This window comes from Trachurus trachurus (genome assembly GCF_905171665.1).
Source record: "Trachurus trachurus genome assembly, chromosome: 1".
NCBI lineage: Eukaryota > Metazoa > Chordata > Actinopteri > Carangiformes > Carangidae > Trachurus > Trachurus trachurus.
This window is the reverse complement of record NC_139891.1, coordinates 32974752-32991673: the sequence shown is the minus strand read 5'-3', so window position 1 is coordinate 32991673 and position 16922 is coordinate 32974752.

Sequence of the window (16922 nt, the reverse complement as noted above, 5' to 3'; positions counted from 1 at the left end):
TGACATGATACTGTCATAAGAGTGACATGACACAGACATGAACGTGTCATAAACGTTATGTCAATGTCATAACTTTATCATCAAGTGTCATTCGGTTTTTGTAGGGTTAGGGTCAACCGAATTGACAACGTTATGACATTGATATAATGTTTATGACACGTTCATGTGACGAAATGCATCGTGCTGTCAAAAAACGTATCGCGAAATAAACACAGGCACGTTTTCCGGGCTTTCTGCGCTCTTATTTTGAAAGGACAGCTGCGGAGAAGGAGGTGAGAGGGAGAGAGAGAGAGATGATTGATTTGACACGCAGCAAAGGCGGAACCCAGGGTCGCTGCACACCCCGATGCTCGCGGCTCAGCGTATTTAATTCTGAGATCAAGTGACGGTGAACGGCCTGACGCTGCTTCATTATTACCGCCGTAGCCTCAGAGTCAGGGCAGACGCACGGTCACCTGCTACCCGGGATCTCCGCGGGTCCGTCAGCGCAGCAGAACGGCCGTCACAGTGAAGTATTTATGGCTGGAGAAGACGGAGGACAAAGGCAAAGCTAAATGTGTCGTATGCAGTAAGACAACCCTGGCCTGCCTGCGCGTATGAGCCCGGTGACGTGACTCAGTCACTCGCTTCTTTTTACAGTCTATGGTGACTTGCTGGAGGCAGATACGCCAAGTCGCGCTGGGTCTCCTGCCACTGTTGATTCGGCATGAGCGGACCTGTTCGTCCGAGGGGCCGCGGCCGACGTGGCGGCACGCATTCGGTTTATCCCCCGGAGGTCAGAAGGACTCGACAATCCGTACATTACGTTAATCAATCCTGTAACACACACAGTGTGACCGCGGCACCGGCAGAGAGACAGACAGGCTGCAGAGGGACGAGATTACAGCTGTGACTCCCGACACTTATGGTGCGTTCATTACAACTCGGAAGTCGAAAAAAAAACAAGTTCCTCTTCTGAAAAACTCTGACATGTCGAACTTTAGAATGTGTTAGGGACTAATTCATCTCTCTAACCATCAGAACTATTGACACTTGAAACGGTAAACACAGCTGATCCATCGGAGAAAAAAAATCACCGCTGGAGTTAATTTATTTTCCGTGATTGAAAGCAGGTTCTTGAATGTAACTCGGTCAAAGTCAGATGTATCCTCACAATGTTTTGCTGTTCTGTCAGGTCATGCATGATAAATGTTGACAAAGTTAGACTGTCAGACTTCCTTGATTTTAAACTTTGGCGGCTCTGCCCCTCGTCTTTTTGCCACTCCGTGAGTGTTCTGCAGTGACTTCTGAGTACCGTGACTTTGACGGTCCTACTGCTCACCTCCGCTCATTTGAAAAAAAAAAAAAACCTCCGCTCATTTGATTGTGCAACTGCAGTGGGTGATTTATGAATACGTAGTAAGAAGCTAAGACTACCGTTTAAACGCACACATCATTTTGAACTCTTTATTAACAGAAAGTAGGCAGATTTTGTATCAAAATAGTCTTTTTATAACGAAAAAAGACATTCTATGTAACAATTTATGCTCAGCAGCCGTGGGCACCCCCATATAGTCAGAATGGTATGGTCTTGGTTAGATTTGACTACGAGGTTCATAGTCGAATCAGACCCCTCCGAATCGAATCGTCGAATAGTCGACTTTTGGAGGTCAGCCCTAGTTTGCATATATTTCATGCATACATTGATGTTTTAGAGGTCTTGTAATGTCATGGAAACTGGTTGCCAAGTCATGGAAAAGTCATGGAAATTTGTTGGTTAAAATGTGTATGAACCCTGTTTATAGCTCCTCTGTGCATATCTGTCTCACCATGAGGTGTTTTCGTCATGTAGCAGGTTTGCATGTTGAAAAAGCTCCATTAAACGCCACTGTGTTGTTATGAGTCTGACTGTGGTTTCTGCTGTGCTCTGTGTTACAGTGATACAGGGTCAGAGAGTGACTTACACTGACACTCACATCTGTGCCTCTAAAGGATCAACAGTGGAAATGAGCTGCAGATACAGTCACCCATACAAGGACAGGGGCCACATTACTACATCTCAGGAAACATTCTGGTTCACTAAACAGTTTTATAATATTGCCATGGATCTTAAAACAGACCCAGACTACACAGGTCGTGTGGATTATAACTGTGATCACATGTTGTCCTGCACTCTGAGAATCAGAGACCTGAGGGAGAGCGACTCAGCCGTTTACAAGATCAGATTCACAACAAATAAACTATGGGGATATACAGGGGAACCTGGAGTGACTTTGTCTGTCACAGGTAATGTTTTCACTGGAATATTTATCAGTTTGGTTCAAGTCACTGAATCTTTATTTGTCTCTGTGTTTGTACTTTTCTAGTTTAGTTCATGTCTGTTCTTTCTTCACAGATCCAGACCTCCAGGTGCTGGTGGAAAGATCATCAGACCAGGTAGAGCTGAAGTGTCACAGCAGTTTTAAAGCAGCTGGTCGTCCTTCATTTGTCTGGTACAAGAACGAACTGAAGATGAAGGAGGAAACATTTTCCATTAGAGTCTCTGTGAATGATGACAACAGATATTCCTGTGCTCTTAAAGGATGTGAGAATCACCACTCTCCTCCAGTGTGTGAGTTTACTCAACAGTGGCCATCATTTCCAAACTTGCACAGGATCTGGTGTAGATCTTGATGTAAATATCAGCCTGCACCAAGTGTTGAGTGTGATTTAGGAAAGGTGTGTATGTTGTTGATTTCAGTGTAAAACTAGTTTGGTGTTGATAAATCTGGCGGCTGAAAACAATCCTAATTTAAAGGGTACGCCCCGATATATTCCTGCTTTAGAGGCCTCATCCTCCTGCTCACTTTATACCATGGATATGTGTAAGACGGCCAAGAAGATGGACTTAACTGACATTAACACATTCAACAGGGAGAGGGCGGCACCATAAATTATCTGTAAGAGAGTCATGTTTTTTGTAATCACCAGTGTAACGATTTCCTGCTGACAGGTCCTGGTGACCAAAAACTCTGCTGCGGAGAGCACCTGCACCTAAACAGGTGCTCACGTTCAGATTGATAAATGGCAATCTTTGTGGGAGATTTGGCGTACACATGTTTGATAAATGAGGGCCAGTGTCACTAATTTGGTGTCAAACTAATTGTACTACAGAGTTTATGTCTCAAACTGGATCAACCTCAGTAAATAATCAACCACATAATATTAATTTCTAGAGTTGCACGATACCCACGGTAGCCACGGTACCCCGCGGTGCCAAAACGTAACGGTTCCTACTATACTAGAAATTCTACACGACGGTACTACCGTGGATTACTACTACTGGTGCCAGTTTCAGCTACATAGCGGCCGCCCCTCCTCTCCTCCCGGCTTCTCACTGCACGCACCTTGTAAACAAAACCCACATGCACCCACTGCAACCTAACTACACAGCTGCTGAATGATTGGCTGTTTGCCTGTTACTGGTGATGTCCGGGGATTTGATAGGCTGTTTCCGCTCGCTGGGTCCGCCCGTCTGTTATCTGATTGGCTGTTCGTGTGTTCAAGCCGGCAAGAACGGACTCCATGAAGACAGCTGAGACAGCTCCGCTTCCATAGAAATACGCTTCAAAACAAACAACGGGCTAAAGTTCTGTCTCACCCAGACCACAGTCTATGGCCCAGACGCGCACGCGGCTTACAGTCACAAACATTAGATAACACACTGACCATGGCAGAAGCACCGGGCGCGAGCGGCGGGTCTGCCGCGGCGTCGTCGTCAGTTATTTTCTCATTGGCTAATATCAGGCTATATGCTCCGTGTACAGGCTGAGGAATAAAGAGTTAAAGGATGTCCATAAGCACCTAGAAAATGCATAAAAATATAGTTTTCACAGGGAATCAGTTCCTGTTATTGTGTCTTGTCCTATTATGTTGGAGAAGAAGCATTATTGTCAAATAGATTTTTTTTTAAAGACAGTGGATTTGTTTTTATCCTAAGTTGATTATTTATATTTGTTAAACATAAATGAATGTGCAAGAGACTGGATGGTTATTTATTTTCAACCATATAATTTCTAACTTCATTTATTTGTTTTTTTTATTGCTTATTTAAAAATATTTGTTTCAGTCTAATTCCTACTTCACCAGTATTATGTTTATCATGCATCAAACAATGTTATAAGTAATTAATAAGTATTTATGACTTGTACAAATACATTGCAGTTCATAAAAATAATAGGCTAATAAAAAAAGGTTGCAGTATCGTGATATTACCCAGAACCGTGATACTTTGTCTGGTATAGTACCGTGGTTACTCATTTTGGTATCGTGACAACTCTATTAATTTCTACGGTGAAAAGACAAGTTCAAGTTGACTTCTCCTTCCGTTTCCTCCTCCAGATGCTCCAAAGCTTCCCTCTGTGTCAGTGAGTCCCTCTGCTGAGATAATGGAGGGCAGTTCCGTGACTCTGACCTGTAGCATTGATGCTAACCCAGCAGCTAAACTCACCTGGTACAAGGACAAGAAACTTCTCGGTGACCGACCACAGATTGTCTTCAGCTCCATCCAGCCCTCTGAGTCTGGAGAGTATTACTGTGTAGCTCAGAATAAGATGGGAATGAGGTCAGCTTCAATCTCTATTGATGTAAAATGTGAGTAAGATGTTAAAACCTATATGAAGCTGATTAGTAACCGGAACAATTTTTCCAGCTATAGCATTTTTTATGCTGCAAAACACATTATTAAGTATGCTTGTTGTTGATGTTTGTTGTTCCAGATGCTCCAAAGCTTCCCTCTGTGTCAGTGAGTCCCTCTGCTGAGATAGTGGAGGGCAGTTCAGTGACTCTGACCTGTAGCAGTGATGCTAACCCAGCAGCTAAACTCACCTGGTACAAAGAGAACCAAACTCTTCCTCAAGGACAAGAAGGAGTTTATCATTTCTCTTCCATCAGCTCTGAGGACAGCGGGACCTACCACTGCAAGTCAGAGAATCAGTATGGAAAGATCAACTCTACATTTCTGATTGTAGACGTCCTGTGTAAGTACAAACCACGTGATGAAATTCATCAAAGTCATAAATGACAGTATCAATGTTGCATCTTCATGTTTCCTCCTCCAGATGCTCCAGAGCTTCCCTCTGTGTCAGTGAGTCCCTCTGCTGAGATAGTGGAGGGCAGTTCAGTGACTCTGACCTGTAGCAGTGATGCTAACCCAGCAGCTAATTACACTTGGTACAAGGAGGATGAAGACTCACCAAAAGCTTCAGGACAGATCTTCACCATCACTGACCTCAGACCTGAACACGGTGGGAATTATTACTGTGAAGCCCAGAACACAATAGGATGTCAGAAGTCCACCTTAAATCTGACTGTTGTTGTTTCAGGTGAGTTCTGCACATTGACATCACACACCTGTTTACTGTACCACAGCCCATCAAAAAAACTGTAACTCAGGATATCCAGACATCTTGCAGCTGTGAACTAAGACCTTCATCATCTGTCAGTCAGACACTGACTGACAGCATCACCTGACTCTTCCCACTCCTTATATCTCCTGTCTATTGTTCTCACTTTCCAGATCAATCAGTAATCATGAACATCATCAGGTCGACTCTGATGGTCCTGATGCTGATCACACTGGTTGTCTTCAGTCTGTGGACGAGGTAAAACCATAAAAATCCATCAGTTCACTCACTGCTCTTTTTCCCCTTCTTCGTTTTTGTTTCATTAAATTGAATCATGTCATATTTTGTGGTTGTTGTTGTTGGTTTTAATCCAGGAAGAAGAAAACTCTGAGTTCAAACCCTGAACCAAATGAAGTTGTAGAGATGATGGAGGTGAGAGACAGAGAGGCTCTACAACACTAACAGAACTTACTCTACATCAACATCATCACAACTTGACTCATCAATGCTCTGGAAACTGAAGTGAATTCATATTTTAACTGAAGAAACCATTAATAAAATGTGATTGTGTGCAGGTTTGATGAATGAGTCTCATTTCTGTCAACTCTGTCCATCAGGTGGACTCTTGTCCTGTTTATGAGGACATCACCACAGCAGCGCAGACAGAAGACACAGAGGAGCAGGAAGACCTGGTGTGAAGTTACAGTCAGGTCAGAGCCTCTCACGTTCAATAACAACAGATCAATAACATGCAGATTCCACATTTATAATTACTACTGTAACTTTACACAGGTTTTATATGATGTTTTTAGATGCTGTTGAAGTAAAGGTGGGACTGACCTGATGGAAACGGGAATTTGTCCAGCAGTGACATTGTTTTAAACCAACACTAAGGAACTTTTCAACCTTCATATAATATTTTCATAACATTTGTGATGGTGCATCGACTTAGAACAGGTTGAATGACACCTTTGTCATGGCCTGGGGGGGTCTGTTTCGCCTTCACTGGCACAAACAGCTTTGAGGAGCATGGTAGGACCTCGGCTCTCACTTAAGTTTCACTTTCACTTTTGCAAGTCACGATGAGGAGAGAGCCGGCAATGCGGCACCTTTCCGTCGGATTGTGTATATGTTTACTGTGAAATGATCCGCTGGTAACAGAAACTTAGTTTGGACGTCTTCTGTTAATTTCCATGCACCGGGAGATCAGGGTGTTAACGACGCTACGCGCTGGTGCTCATGGGAAATGGAGTCTTACTTCAGGCAAAACACTACTGCTTTGGGCCACTGGCGCCGTCAACCTCAACCAAAATTGAAAGTTCTTAAGTACTGCTTTAAAATTTGATTTGTTTTGCTTGATCTTCATTTTTATATTCTTCTTTTGGAGCTATGAGATCAGATGAGTCGAGTCGAGACGACACGTTGGCCTTTCCAACACTGTGAACTGGATGACCTTCCTGACCCTTTTCCTGAGTCACTATCCCTGGTAGACACATTGCCCCCTCTAGCATAAAGGGGCAGTCAGGCCCACCTCTGTCCCTGATATCCATTCAGCAGTACAGCCTACATCCGTCTCAGATCTCCAGTCAGTGGTCCGGTCCAAATGAGCTCCTGACCTCCACTCGGCGTGCCGTCCCCCTCTAGTTTCTGATCCCCAGCCAGTGGTCCTCCTCCAACATTGGTTCATCCTGGTCCCTGATACCTCTGTCCACCTCTGATGTCACTTCACTACAGTCTGGTAGTCTGCCTCCCTCCTGCTCCTGGTTTCCAGTCAGGGGTCAGCCTCCCGCCAGCTCTTGGACTCCAGTTGCATCGTCATCCTTCAACTTGTCTCTGTGGCGGACTGGCCAGCCACATTGGCCTCCAGCAATGCTTCCAACCTGGCCTCCAGCAATGCTTCCAACCCGGCCCCCAGAAGGAATCTGCCAGAGCATCGGCCTCCAGCTGCATTTGGGTCCAGTTCCTTCAGAGTCATGACACAACCTGTGAGTACGTCACAGTTTCTATTTGGTCTGGACCAGCTTGTGTTGATCCTGGACAGAGATATCTTCACAGTGACTGGCAATGGGCACAAAATGTGGTCGTTGAGGGAAAGGTGGAGGGTGGAGGTAGAGATTTGGTGTTTTGTGCCTCAATGTGCAAAGTAATTATTGAGTTTGTTCAGACAAATGTGGCTGTAACAGGTCTTTAATGGAGGTTTGTGGTCCATGATGGTCTGAATCCCAGGCCCCAGCCTCCTTGTGTCTCTGCTGTCTCTGAAGTTGTGGGCTATCTTTTTGATGAACTGTGGTTTGTTTTTTTCCTGATGCTACGGGACAGTTTAAGTTAAATACAGTTTGAATTAAATTGAAAGATCATCCTGATTAAAAAAAAAAAAAAAAAACTTTTTCAGGTATTGATCTGTTCGTTTGTAAGACAACATGAGTTAGGTCAGACTTCATGAATATTCATAATGTAAAGAGGAAGTCGATCTTGTTTTGATACATTATTTCTGTCTTTTGCTCGCTGCATCAGCAGCTGATGTGTTTTATTGTGCCTGAAGTCACACAGAGAGATTATTGGAGAAGAATTTTAATCTCCTATTTAGTCTTGTATAGTTAAAGGTCAATCCCTCCCTAGAAACATGCCAAGGCCATTTCCCCTCCTTTGCGTCTTAAATCTCACTCTTTGGCGGCTTCCAGACACAGCTGTAGAGCTAGGTGATAACAGGCGCGCTCACTGGAAAACACTTTGCGTAAGAAGAGAGAAACCATCCAGAACTCTGGTGCTGCTTCTTCCTGCATCACCTCAGAATTTCTCCCTAACAGAGATGAGAAGAGCAGTGATGTGTTTAACAGCAGCATCTAGTGAATTTGTCTTCATCCTTCTTCTCACTCTACCAGGTATTGTATATCTAAATTTACTTTGTAGAACATTTTGGTTAACAGACAAAGATAAAACATATTTGAGTCAATAAATAATCCTTCAATAGTTTTTTTTTGACACATGTTTAATGGTTGATAATACCTCTTATGATGCAAGTCATTAAACACACAAGTTTCTTTGTCTGAACCTTTATCTGAACCTCAACATTTAAGTGGTGAGTGTTTGAATGAATTGTATAAATGGAGCTGGGTCATTTGAAGTATTCAGTTACTCTAAAGTTTATCTACAAATATCTGTAAGTTCTGTTCAAGAGAACAAGATAACGTCTACCAAGGCTCAAAATAAGGAACCAGACATTCTCTGTTAATTAGTCATTCAGTGTAATGTTCCCACTCCCATGTATGGTTCATGCATGTTTCGTTGTCTACTAATCTACTATCATATTATCTATCATCACATATACAGCAAAGTACATGATATATGAAATGACAAAAAAAAAGGCAAAAATAAATATGTGTTCCTTACTGGTAGAAATAGAAAACCATTGGACCTGTGAGTCTCAATGCAGCTTCAATGAACAGTCAGAAACTTATTAACATCATGAGTTTGAAAGTGAATAAAAAGGAAGAGACCTTGAGAGTTGTTTTAGTCATATAGCAGGTTTACATGTTGAATAAGCTCAATAAAACTAATGAATCTGACTGTGCTCTGTCTTACAGTGATACAGGGTCAGAATGGCTGGGGATTGATTTACACTGACACTCACATCTGTGCCTCTAAAGGATCAACAGTGGAAATGAGCTGCAGATACAGTTACCCATCAAGGATAAATGGCTATTCGACAACAACAGTTGAGAAAAGATTTTGGTTTAGTAAAGGGGGTAATTATGATGCTGTGGATCTGACAACAGACTCAGACTACACAGGTCGCGTGGATGATTATTGTGATCAGTGGAAACATTGCACTCTGAAAATCAGAGACGTGAGAGAGAGCGACTCAGCTGTTTACAAGTTCAGATTCATAACAAACCATGACGGTGGGAAATACACAGGGCATCCTGGAGTGACTTTGTCTGTCACAGGTAACGTTTTCACTGGAATATTTATCAGTTTGGTTCAAGTCATTGACTGAGAATCTTTATTTGTCTCTGTGTTTGCACTTTTCTAGTTTAGTTCATGTCTGTTCTTTCTTCACAGATCCAGACCTCCAGGTGCTGGTGGAAAGATCACCAGACCAGGTAGAGCTGAAGTGTCACAGCAGTTTTAAAGCAGCTGATGGTCCTTCATTTGTCTGGTACAAGAATGAACTGAAGATGAAGGAGGAAACATTTTCCATCAGAGTCTCCTTTAATGATAACAACAGATATTCCTGTGCTCTTGAAGGATGTGAGGATCACCGCTCTCCTCCAGTGTGTGAGTTTCACTACTTCAATGTCAAACCTAAAACCTACCAATTTGGGACATGTGGGCGACCGATTGTTTTTGGCCCGCTGCCCATGCTATTTTCCTGCTACCCACTTTAAAAAGAGCTATATATAAATGGATGTTCAGTAATTTCATGCACTTAGAGCAACACCATGTAGTTTTTCCACCTTAAAATAATGTTTCTCAACTCCTTCTCAACTCCTGCCTTCCTACAACTACATAATATTCACTTCGACTGTGAAAAGGCAGTTTATGTTTACTTCTCTTCTTAATGTTTCCTCCTTCAGATGCTCCAACACTTCCCTCTGTGTCAGTGAGTCTCTCTGCTGAGATAGTGGAGGGCAGTTCAGTCAATCTGACCTGTAGCAGCGATGCTAACCCAGCAGCTAAACTCACCTGGTACAAGGATAAGGACAGGAAAAGTCTCGGTGACCAACCACAGTTCGTCTACAGCTCCATCCAGCCCTCTGAGTCTGGAGAGTATTATTGTGGAGCTGTGAATGAGATGGGGACGAGGGAATCAGGACTGATCTCTATTGATGTAAAATGTGAGAGAGAAAGTTTATTATAAAATCTATATGAAGCTGATTACTAACCAGAACAATGTGCCTCAGCTACAATGTTTCTTATGCCGCCAGACACAGAAATACTGATGTTTTTTTCCCTCCAGATGCTCCAAAGCTTCCCTCTGTGTCAGTGACTCCCTCTGCTGAGATAGAGGAGGGCAGTTCAGTCAATCTGACCTGTATCAGTGATGCTAACCCAGCAGCTAATTACACCTGGTACAAGGAGGATGAAAACTCACCAAAAGCTTCAGGACAAATCTTCACCATCACTGACCTCAGACCTGAACACAGCGGGAATTATTACTGTGAAGCCCAGAACACAAGAGGACGTCATAAGTCCACCTTAAATCTGACTGTTGTTGTTTCAGGTGAGTTACACACAGACTGTGACAGAAATCATAACACTCTGTCTGGGCTGTAGCTGTAGACATCTTTGAATGTGGGATATCATCTTTCCTCTCAAGGTCTCATGTCCTTGAGACTGAAGTGTCGTCTGTCATGAGTGGTTGTAAGATTTTCAAGGACACAATGTTTATAAAACCAAATTATTACTATACTGAGTAATGTCCTGTTACACTATAGCTCATTTTATTTATTTCCATGTGTTCTCTCTTTTCTAGGAGTGTGGAAGTTAACAGCTGTTACTACAGTCTCTGTCATGGCCCTAGTGATTCTACTCTTCTCTGTCTTCCTCTGGATCATGTGAGCAGTTATGTTTCCCCAAATATTAGTTCACAAACTCATTTAAAATGAGTTCATGTCATTCAGTGAGTCTTAACTTTTTAAAATTAATTCCCTTGGTCAGAAAAAAGAGGCTGTCTGAGCAGAAGTCTGAGGCTGGAGAGAGACCAGTGGACAGGGGACAGGTAAGAAAGATGAACTGATCCTCTCCAGTACATGTCGATGTTTGGGCAGCACCGTTGTGTGGGTGGTTAGCTCCCTCAACTCTTAGTAAATTCTGTGTTCAAAAAGCACAAAGTGACAAATTTTGCAACTTGACCCGATTCTTGTCTTGTCCTGCAAATACAAGGTCTAGTTCAGTGTTGTTTTCGTTAACGATGACGATGACGAAATATTTTCGTTGACGCACCTTTTTTTCATGACGATAACGAGACGGTGACGAGACGAACATGGCTCTCTGATGACGAAAACATGACGAGACGTGTGTGAGTTTTCGTTGACGAGACGAGAACAGACGTAAATGTGAGTGGTCGGGCTGTGATCGCCTCTAAATTCCGTATTATGGATTGTCATTACTCTAAGCTTCACATTAGCAACGGCTCCGTCAACAACAGAACAACGCTGCTGAGACGAGCCGCGGGCCCGCGGTGCGCCGGGTGCTTGTGATAGAGCGGCAGAGAGCAGCAGGCAGTGATCAGCTGCTCCGGTGACCGCGGTGCAGCGGCTCCGCGGCGCTGACGGGTGGATGGTCAGACGTTCAAAATGCACGACATTTCTGCTTATTGTGCGTATAACCTGTCAATTAAAAATCAACAAGTATCTGAAACGCTGCTGCATCTCATCCTTGTGTGGTCACACCACCACCTGGCATGCAGCGCACATTCTGCTCAACACACCTGCCGTCACTCGACCAGAAGCTATATGGACGCATTTTAAATATAATCCAGCAGAAAAAAAACTGAATGCACCAGGCTACTGTTACCACTTTATCTGTGTGTAGGCTCATGCATAATCCTTAGTCCATAAGCCATTGGGTGGAAACATTATGTGTAAAACCATTCCTTTATTGAATTAATTTGTTAAAATACTTTTATTTTATTTCTTTTTTTTATTACTAAAACTGGCTAAAACTAGACGAAAACCTTGTTGAGTTTTCGTCGACTAAAACTAGACTAAAACTATCACATGTAGAAATGACTAAAATTGACTAAAACTAATAAGTATTTGCGTCAAAAAGACTAAGACTAAGGGCCCTAATTTCTTGGCGCAACTCACGGGGGCGCAGCGAAGCGAGCCCTGACGCAGCTGGCGCAGTGGCATTTTCCTCCAGTGCAACAAGGTGCGCAGCGGATTCGGTAAATTGGCAGACTGCTGTGCGCTGAGATGGGAGTGGTCGCGCAGCAGGGGGAGGTGTCGACAGATTCGCCGTGGCGCAGTGACAATTTGTTGCCGATAGACCGCGCGGAGAGTGCGCCGAAAGCTCGCCAGCTCCAACCTGGTCTAGTCTCAGCGCAAGGCGAAGCGCAGCCAGCGCAGTGGCAATTTGACTGCCCAGCGCGCAGTGCAGACACGTCACCAAGACCTCACAGGCAGATTTCCACACTTCCAGGCACATTTAAATGCAATTAATAATAATAATAATAATAATCATCATCACAATAACCCCTATTTATTGTATCTGAATCAGCACATACACCTATATCTATATATTGTCCCGTCACACTGATGACCATCAAAGGCTTGCGTAATGGAAACTCAGCCTGACTGAATTAACACAGATGAAACCAGGGAGGGACTGAGACAGCCGTGGATGTCCCAAGAGCAGGTGTTGACACTACACACTGTGCCGTTGCAGATGATCAGCTATTTATTTATTTATTTATTTACTTATTGATTTATTAGGGGCCAGCGCCGCATCGTCACGCGACCATAACAAATACAACTGAAAACAAATAAACTATCATCTCTCACAGCAAACCACAATCAGCCTCGGCACCATAGTGAGCAGATATTAACATCTCCATCTCAGGTAAATTCTAAAGAAAAAAGAAAAAGAGAGACGCTCCGCGATGCCTCGTTACGCCCAGCTGTTTGTTATGTTGTGATCTGTGCACACGTGTTTAAATATAGGTTACTAAATATGAGTGTCTTTATTAATGGAAAAGGGCTGTGTGTGTTTTGTTTTTTGTTTTTTTTTACTGGGCAACAGCAAACTGTCAGAGCAAACATCATAACCTCCTCCCTCCCAGACTACTTTTGCACCATCAGCCCGTGAGGTCTGTTCGCGTGACCTGACACTGCCAGCTTGGACCGGACCAGAACATCAGTTTCCTCCCGTCTCACTTGCTCTGACAGATTGAGAGCTGTTGCCCAGTAAAAAAAAACAAAAAAACAAAACACACACACCCCTTTTCCATTAATAAAGACACTCATATTTAGTAACCTATATTTAAACACGTGTGCACAAACAGCTGTGCGTAATGGATGCATCGCGGAGCGTCTCTCTTTTTCTTTTTTCTTTAGAATTTACCTGAGAGGGGAGATGTTAATATCTGCTCACTATGAGCACTATGCCAGGCTGATTGTGGTTTGCTGTGAGAAATGATAGTTTATTTGTTTTCAGTTTTATTTGTTATGGTCGCGTGACGATGCGGCTCAATAAATCAATAAGTAAATACATAAATATAGCAGATAATCGTGTAGTGTCAACACAGCAGTAATCCATCCTCATCTTTCATCTGTGCAGCCTTTGATCTGTCATCAGTGTGACGGGACAATCGATATACTGTAGATGTGCTGAATGTGTATGCTGTAATCTGTATGTGCTGATTCAAATCTTCTCTTCCACGGTGAAATCAAACGTCCGCCTTGCGCGCGCGGCGGATTTAAAGGTGAGGAGAGGAGCTCATTTGATTGGTGAAGATCTGACTCGGCTGTGTCAAACCCACTCCACGCCTTCTCTCCTCCCTCTATGCCATTTGCGCCGGTGGGAGGGAAGTAGGCGGGATGCGCTCCGCTGCGTCTCGAAGCAAAATCGCAATCTGCTCCTGACCACTCCCCGTTGGCGAAGCGAAGGCGAAGCGCAGGGCAGATGCGCCTCGCCTGCACCTAGTCTACCAAAGTAGAGCCCTATGACTAAATCTAAAATGCCTGCCAAAAACAACACTGGTCTAGTTTACACAGTTCCCCAAAGGTTTCAACCTAGTTCTGCAAGTAAAATTATACTGTGTAATGGTAATGTAATGTTGTTCATGAATGTATGATACCATCACTAAACCCTTCACATTTCCACAAAGAAATTCTCAATATACATGTTCTGAATTGTAAAGTGTGTTTAATGAATAATACTTTTATTTGTCCATTATCTACAGGTAGAACCATCTGAGGAGCAGGATGATCTTCATTTTGCCAGTGTCCACTTTTCCAGAGATCACTCCAGTATCAGATCGGCTGAGGCCAGAAGACACAACAAGATAAAGGAGAAAGAAGACGTGGTTGTGTACGATGCTGTGACATTTAACCACTATGCCAGTCCAGCTCCAAGGTTAGCAGCTCCTCACACATAAATATCAGTATCAGTCATTCTGCTGAAATGTTTTTCCACATTTTATGATTACTTTGGATGTTCCCATTTCTGACAGTAACAGCTGAATATATTTTTCTTTATGATCCCCTGATTTAATTTATGTCCCTCTCAGAACCAGAGGTCAGGAAGCATCAGCAAACCCTGACTATTTAGTTGACATGGTAATTTTTTTTTTCAATTATTCCTCTGAAAGAAAATCATTGTTCAACAACATAATGTGAATTTTGTCTTTTAATTGTGACAGATCTGTTAATGAATTACTGGATAAATAGTGGATGTGACATTGTATGACATGTTTTTGGTCAGCTGAGCTCCTCCTTCTGTCTCCATGCAGCTGCTCCAACAGACCCACAGGAGCTTTAGGAGAGAAGAGATGTCACCACTTCCTGTCTGTGGACACAGATAATTATGAACTGAGCCAGAGGTGCCGCTACCAGAAACTGAGACCTGTGTCTTTGTGGTTGGTCTCAACTTTATCTAGTGCCACCACAATCTTAACTTTGGACACCAACATGTGTAACGTGCATATTTGTGTCATTTATGCATTTTTTTCAGCAACATGACACCACCTCACCTGACTTAAAAAAAGACTAAAATAAAACCAAACCTGATTATTGGTAAATCTACAGGTAAAGTTGGTTTATGTAAGTGAAACACCAACTGAGGTTCTGAGGAATGGCCATTTGCTAATAAGTTTAACAAACAGCACTGTTTTTCTATTAACTAGTGAGTTAAAATATAATAGGTATTACAGATATAGTGGTTATTATAAAGTTGTTGGAGAACATGAATTTTCTGATAGAGTTGTAGTTTGATCCTGCTTTCACCAGATGGTGGTAAAAAAGTCTTTTGATTTGTTTTATATCTTTATTCTTCACACCATGTTTTTTTCATTTATTACCTTTTCTTTTTTTTCTTTGGTTATATTACAGTGCATTGTTTATAGATAATCTTTTATTACGGACTCGGGTCCATTATAATTTTAAACAGTTGTAACATACAATAAGAATATTTTCCAAGTCTCATGGTGATCAATAAAATATTAACAAGTGATAACCATAAACTTAAAAATGATTTTCAATAGTATTATCATTGAGCACCTTGACATGTTGGTATTACTGTTATTACCCCCCCCCCCCCCCCCCCCCCCCTTGAAAACTACTAGACCTGGACAGACCTGAAGTATCACAGCAGTTGTCATCTACCTGATCAGTCTTTCTTCATGTGCTACCTGTCAAAGTGTGGAAGCTGATGCACACCTAAAAAATCTTGAAGAACAGGTGCGTTGGAGCATAGGTAGGGAGTGAACAAAGGAAAAAAGGGTCTCCCGCACACTGTCAAGTCACTTGCAAAAGACTTTAATAAAACAAACGAAACAAACAAAAAGGTCCTGTGGACCGAAACGTTGTTTGTTTTATTAAAGTCTTTTGCAAGTGACTTGACAGTGTGCGGGAGACCCTTTTTTCCTTTGTTCATGTGCTACCAGAACAGATGGAGAAGTTCAACAGGAACCACTTTTTGTGAACAGTAAGTAGTTATTCCTGTGCTCTTAAAGGACATGAGGACTTCCCTTCTCCTCCAGTCTGTGAGTTTACTTCAGTCTTCCACTTACATAACACCACCTGGTGGCACATTTAACCTACTGCACATGACTGCATGTATCTATAATATGGAGAACTCAGTCTTCTATTCCTTTTTTAACACCATATTATTTTAATTGAACTGTGCACAACTGTGTCTTTAAACATGTAAGTAAACCTTTCAGGTACAGGCTGCTACAGAGTGATTTACAGATTGACAGAACAATCTGTGTCTCCAAAGGATCATCAGTGAAGATTTCTTGTACTTCCAATGACAACTATCTTCATTCAAAGTTCTGGTTCAGTTCTGAACGTAGTCGTCGTTGGCGGAATCCCTCAGAGCCTGAGGATCTTAGCAACAAAACTGATTTTTTGTTAATTACTTAATCTGACCCACCCCACCAATAAAATGAACATTTCTTTACCCACCCTGACCTGAACCACGGGTAATGCTGCGTTCACATGGACTCCGGTAAACGGCAGACGGCATGCCGGAAAAAATACTGTGGACGGGAACGGCAAACGGCAGTGCCGTCCCGTCCAGCGGCAGTGCCGTCCCGTCCAGCGGCATTTGCCGTTTACCGGACTCCATGTGAACGCAGCATAACCCATGGTACCTGCACATCACTAGTCAGGAACACAGCAAGGGGCTGTGGGTCAGATTCAAACCCATGCCTGCTGCAGTTATGAGAAAGACTATAAGGTTCACACAGCACCAGGTGAGTCCGCTTTATTCCATTTGAGTCATTTTTATTAGATACCCTAACACTCCCGATGAGGGAGGAAAAAAAACATCGCTCCGATTTTTTTTTTTTTTTTTTTGCCGTTAAATAAACATGTGCGCTGCGATATCTGA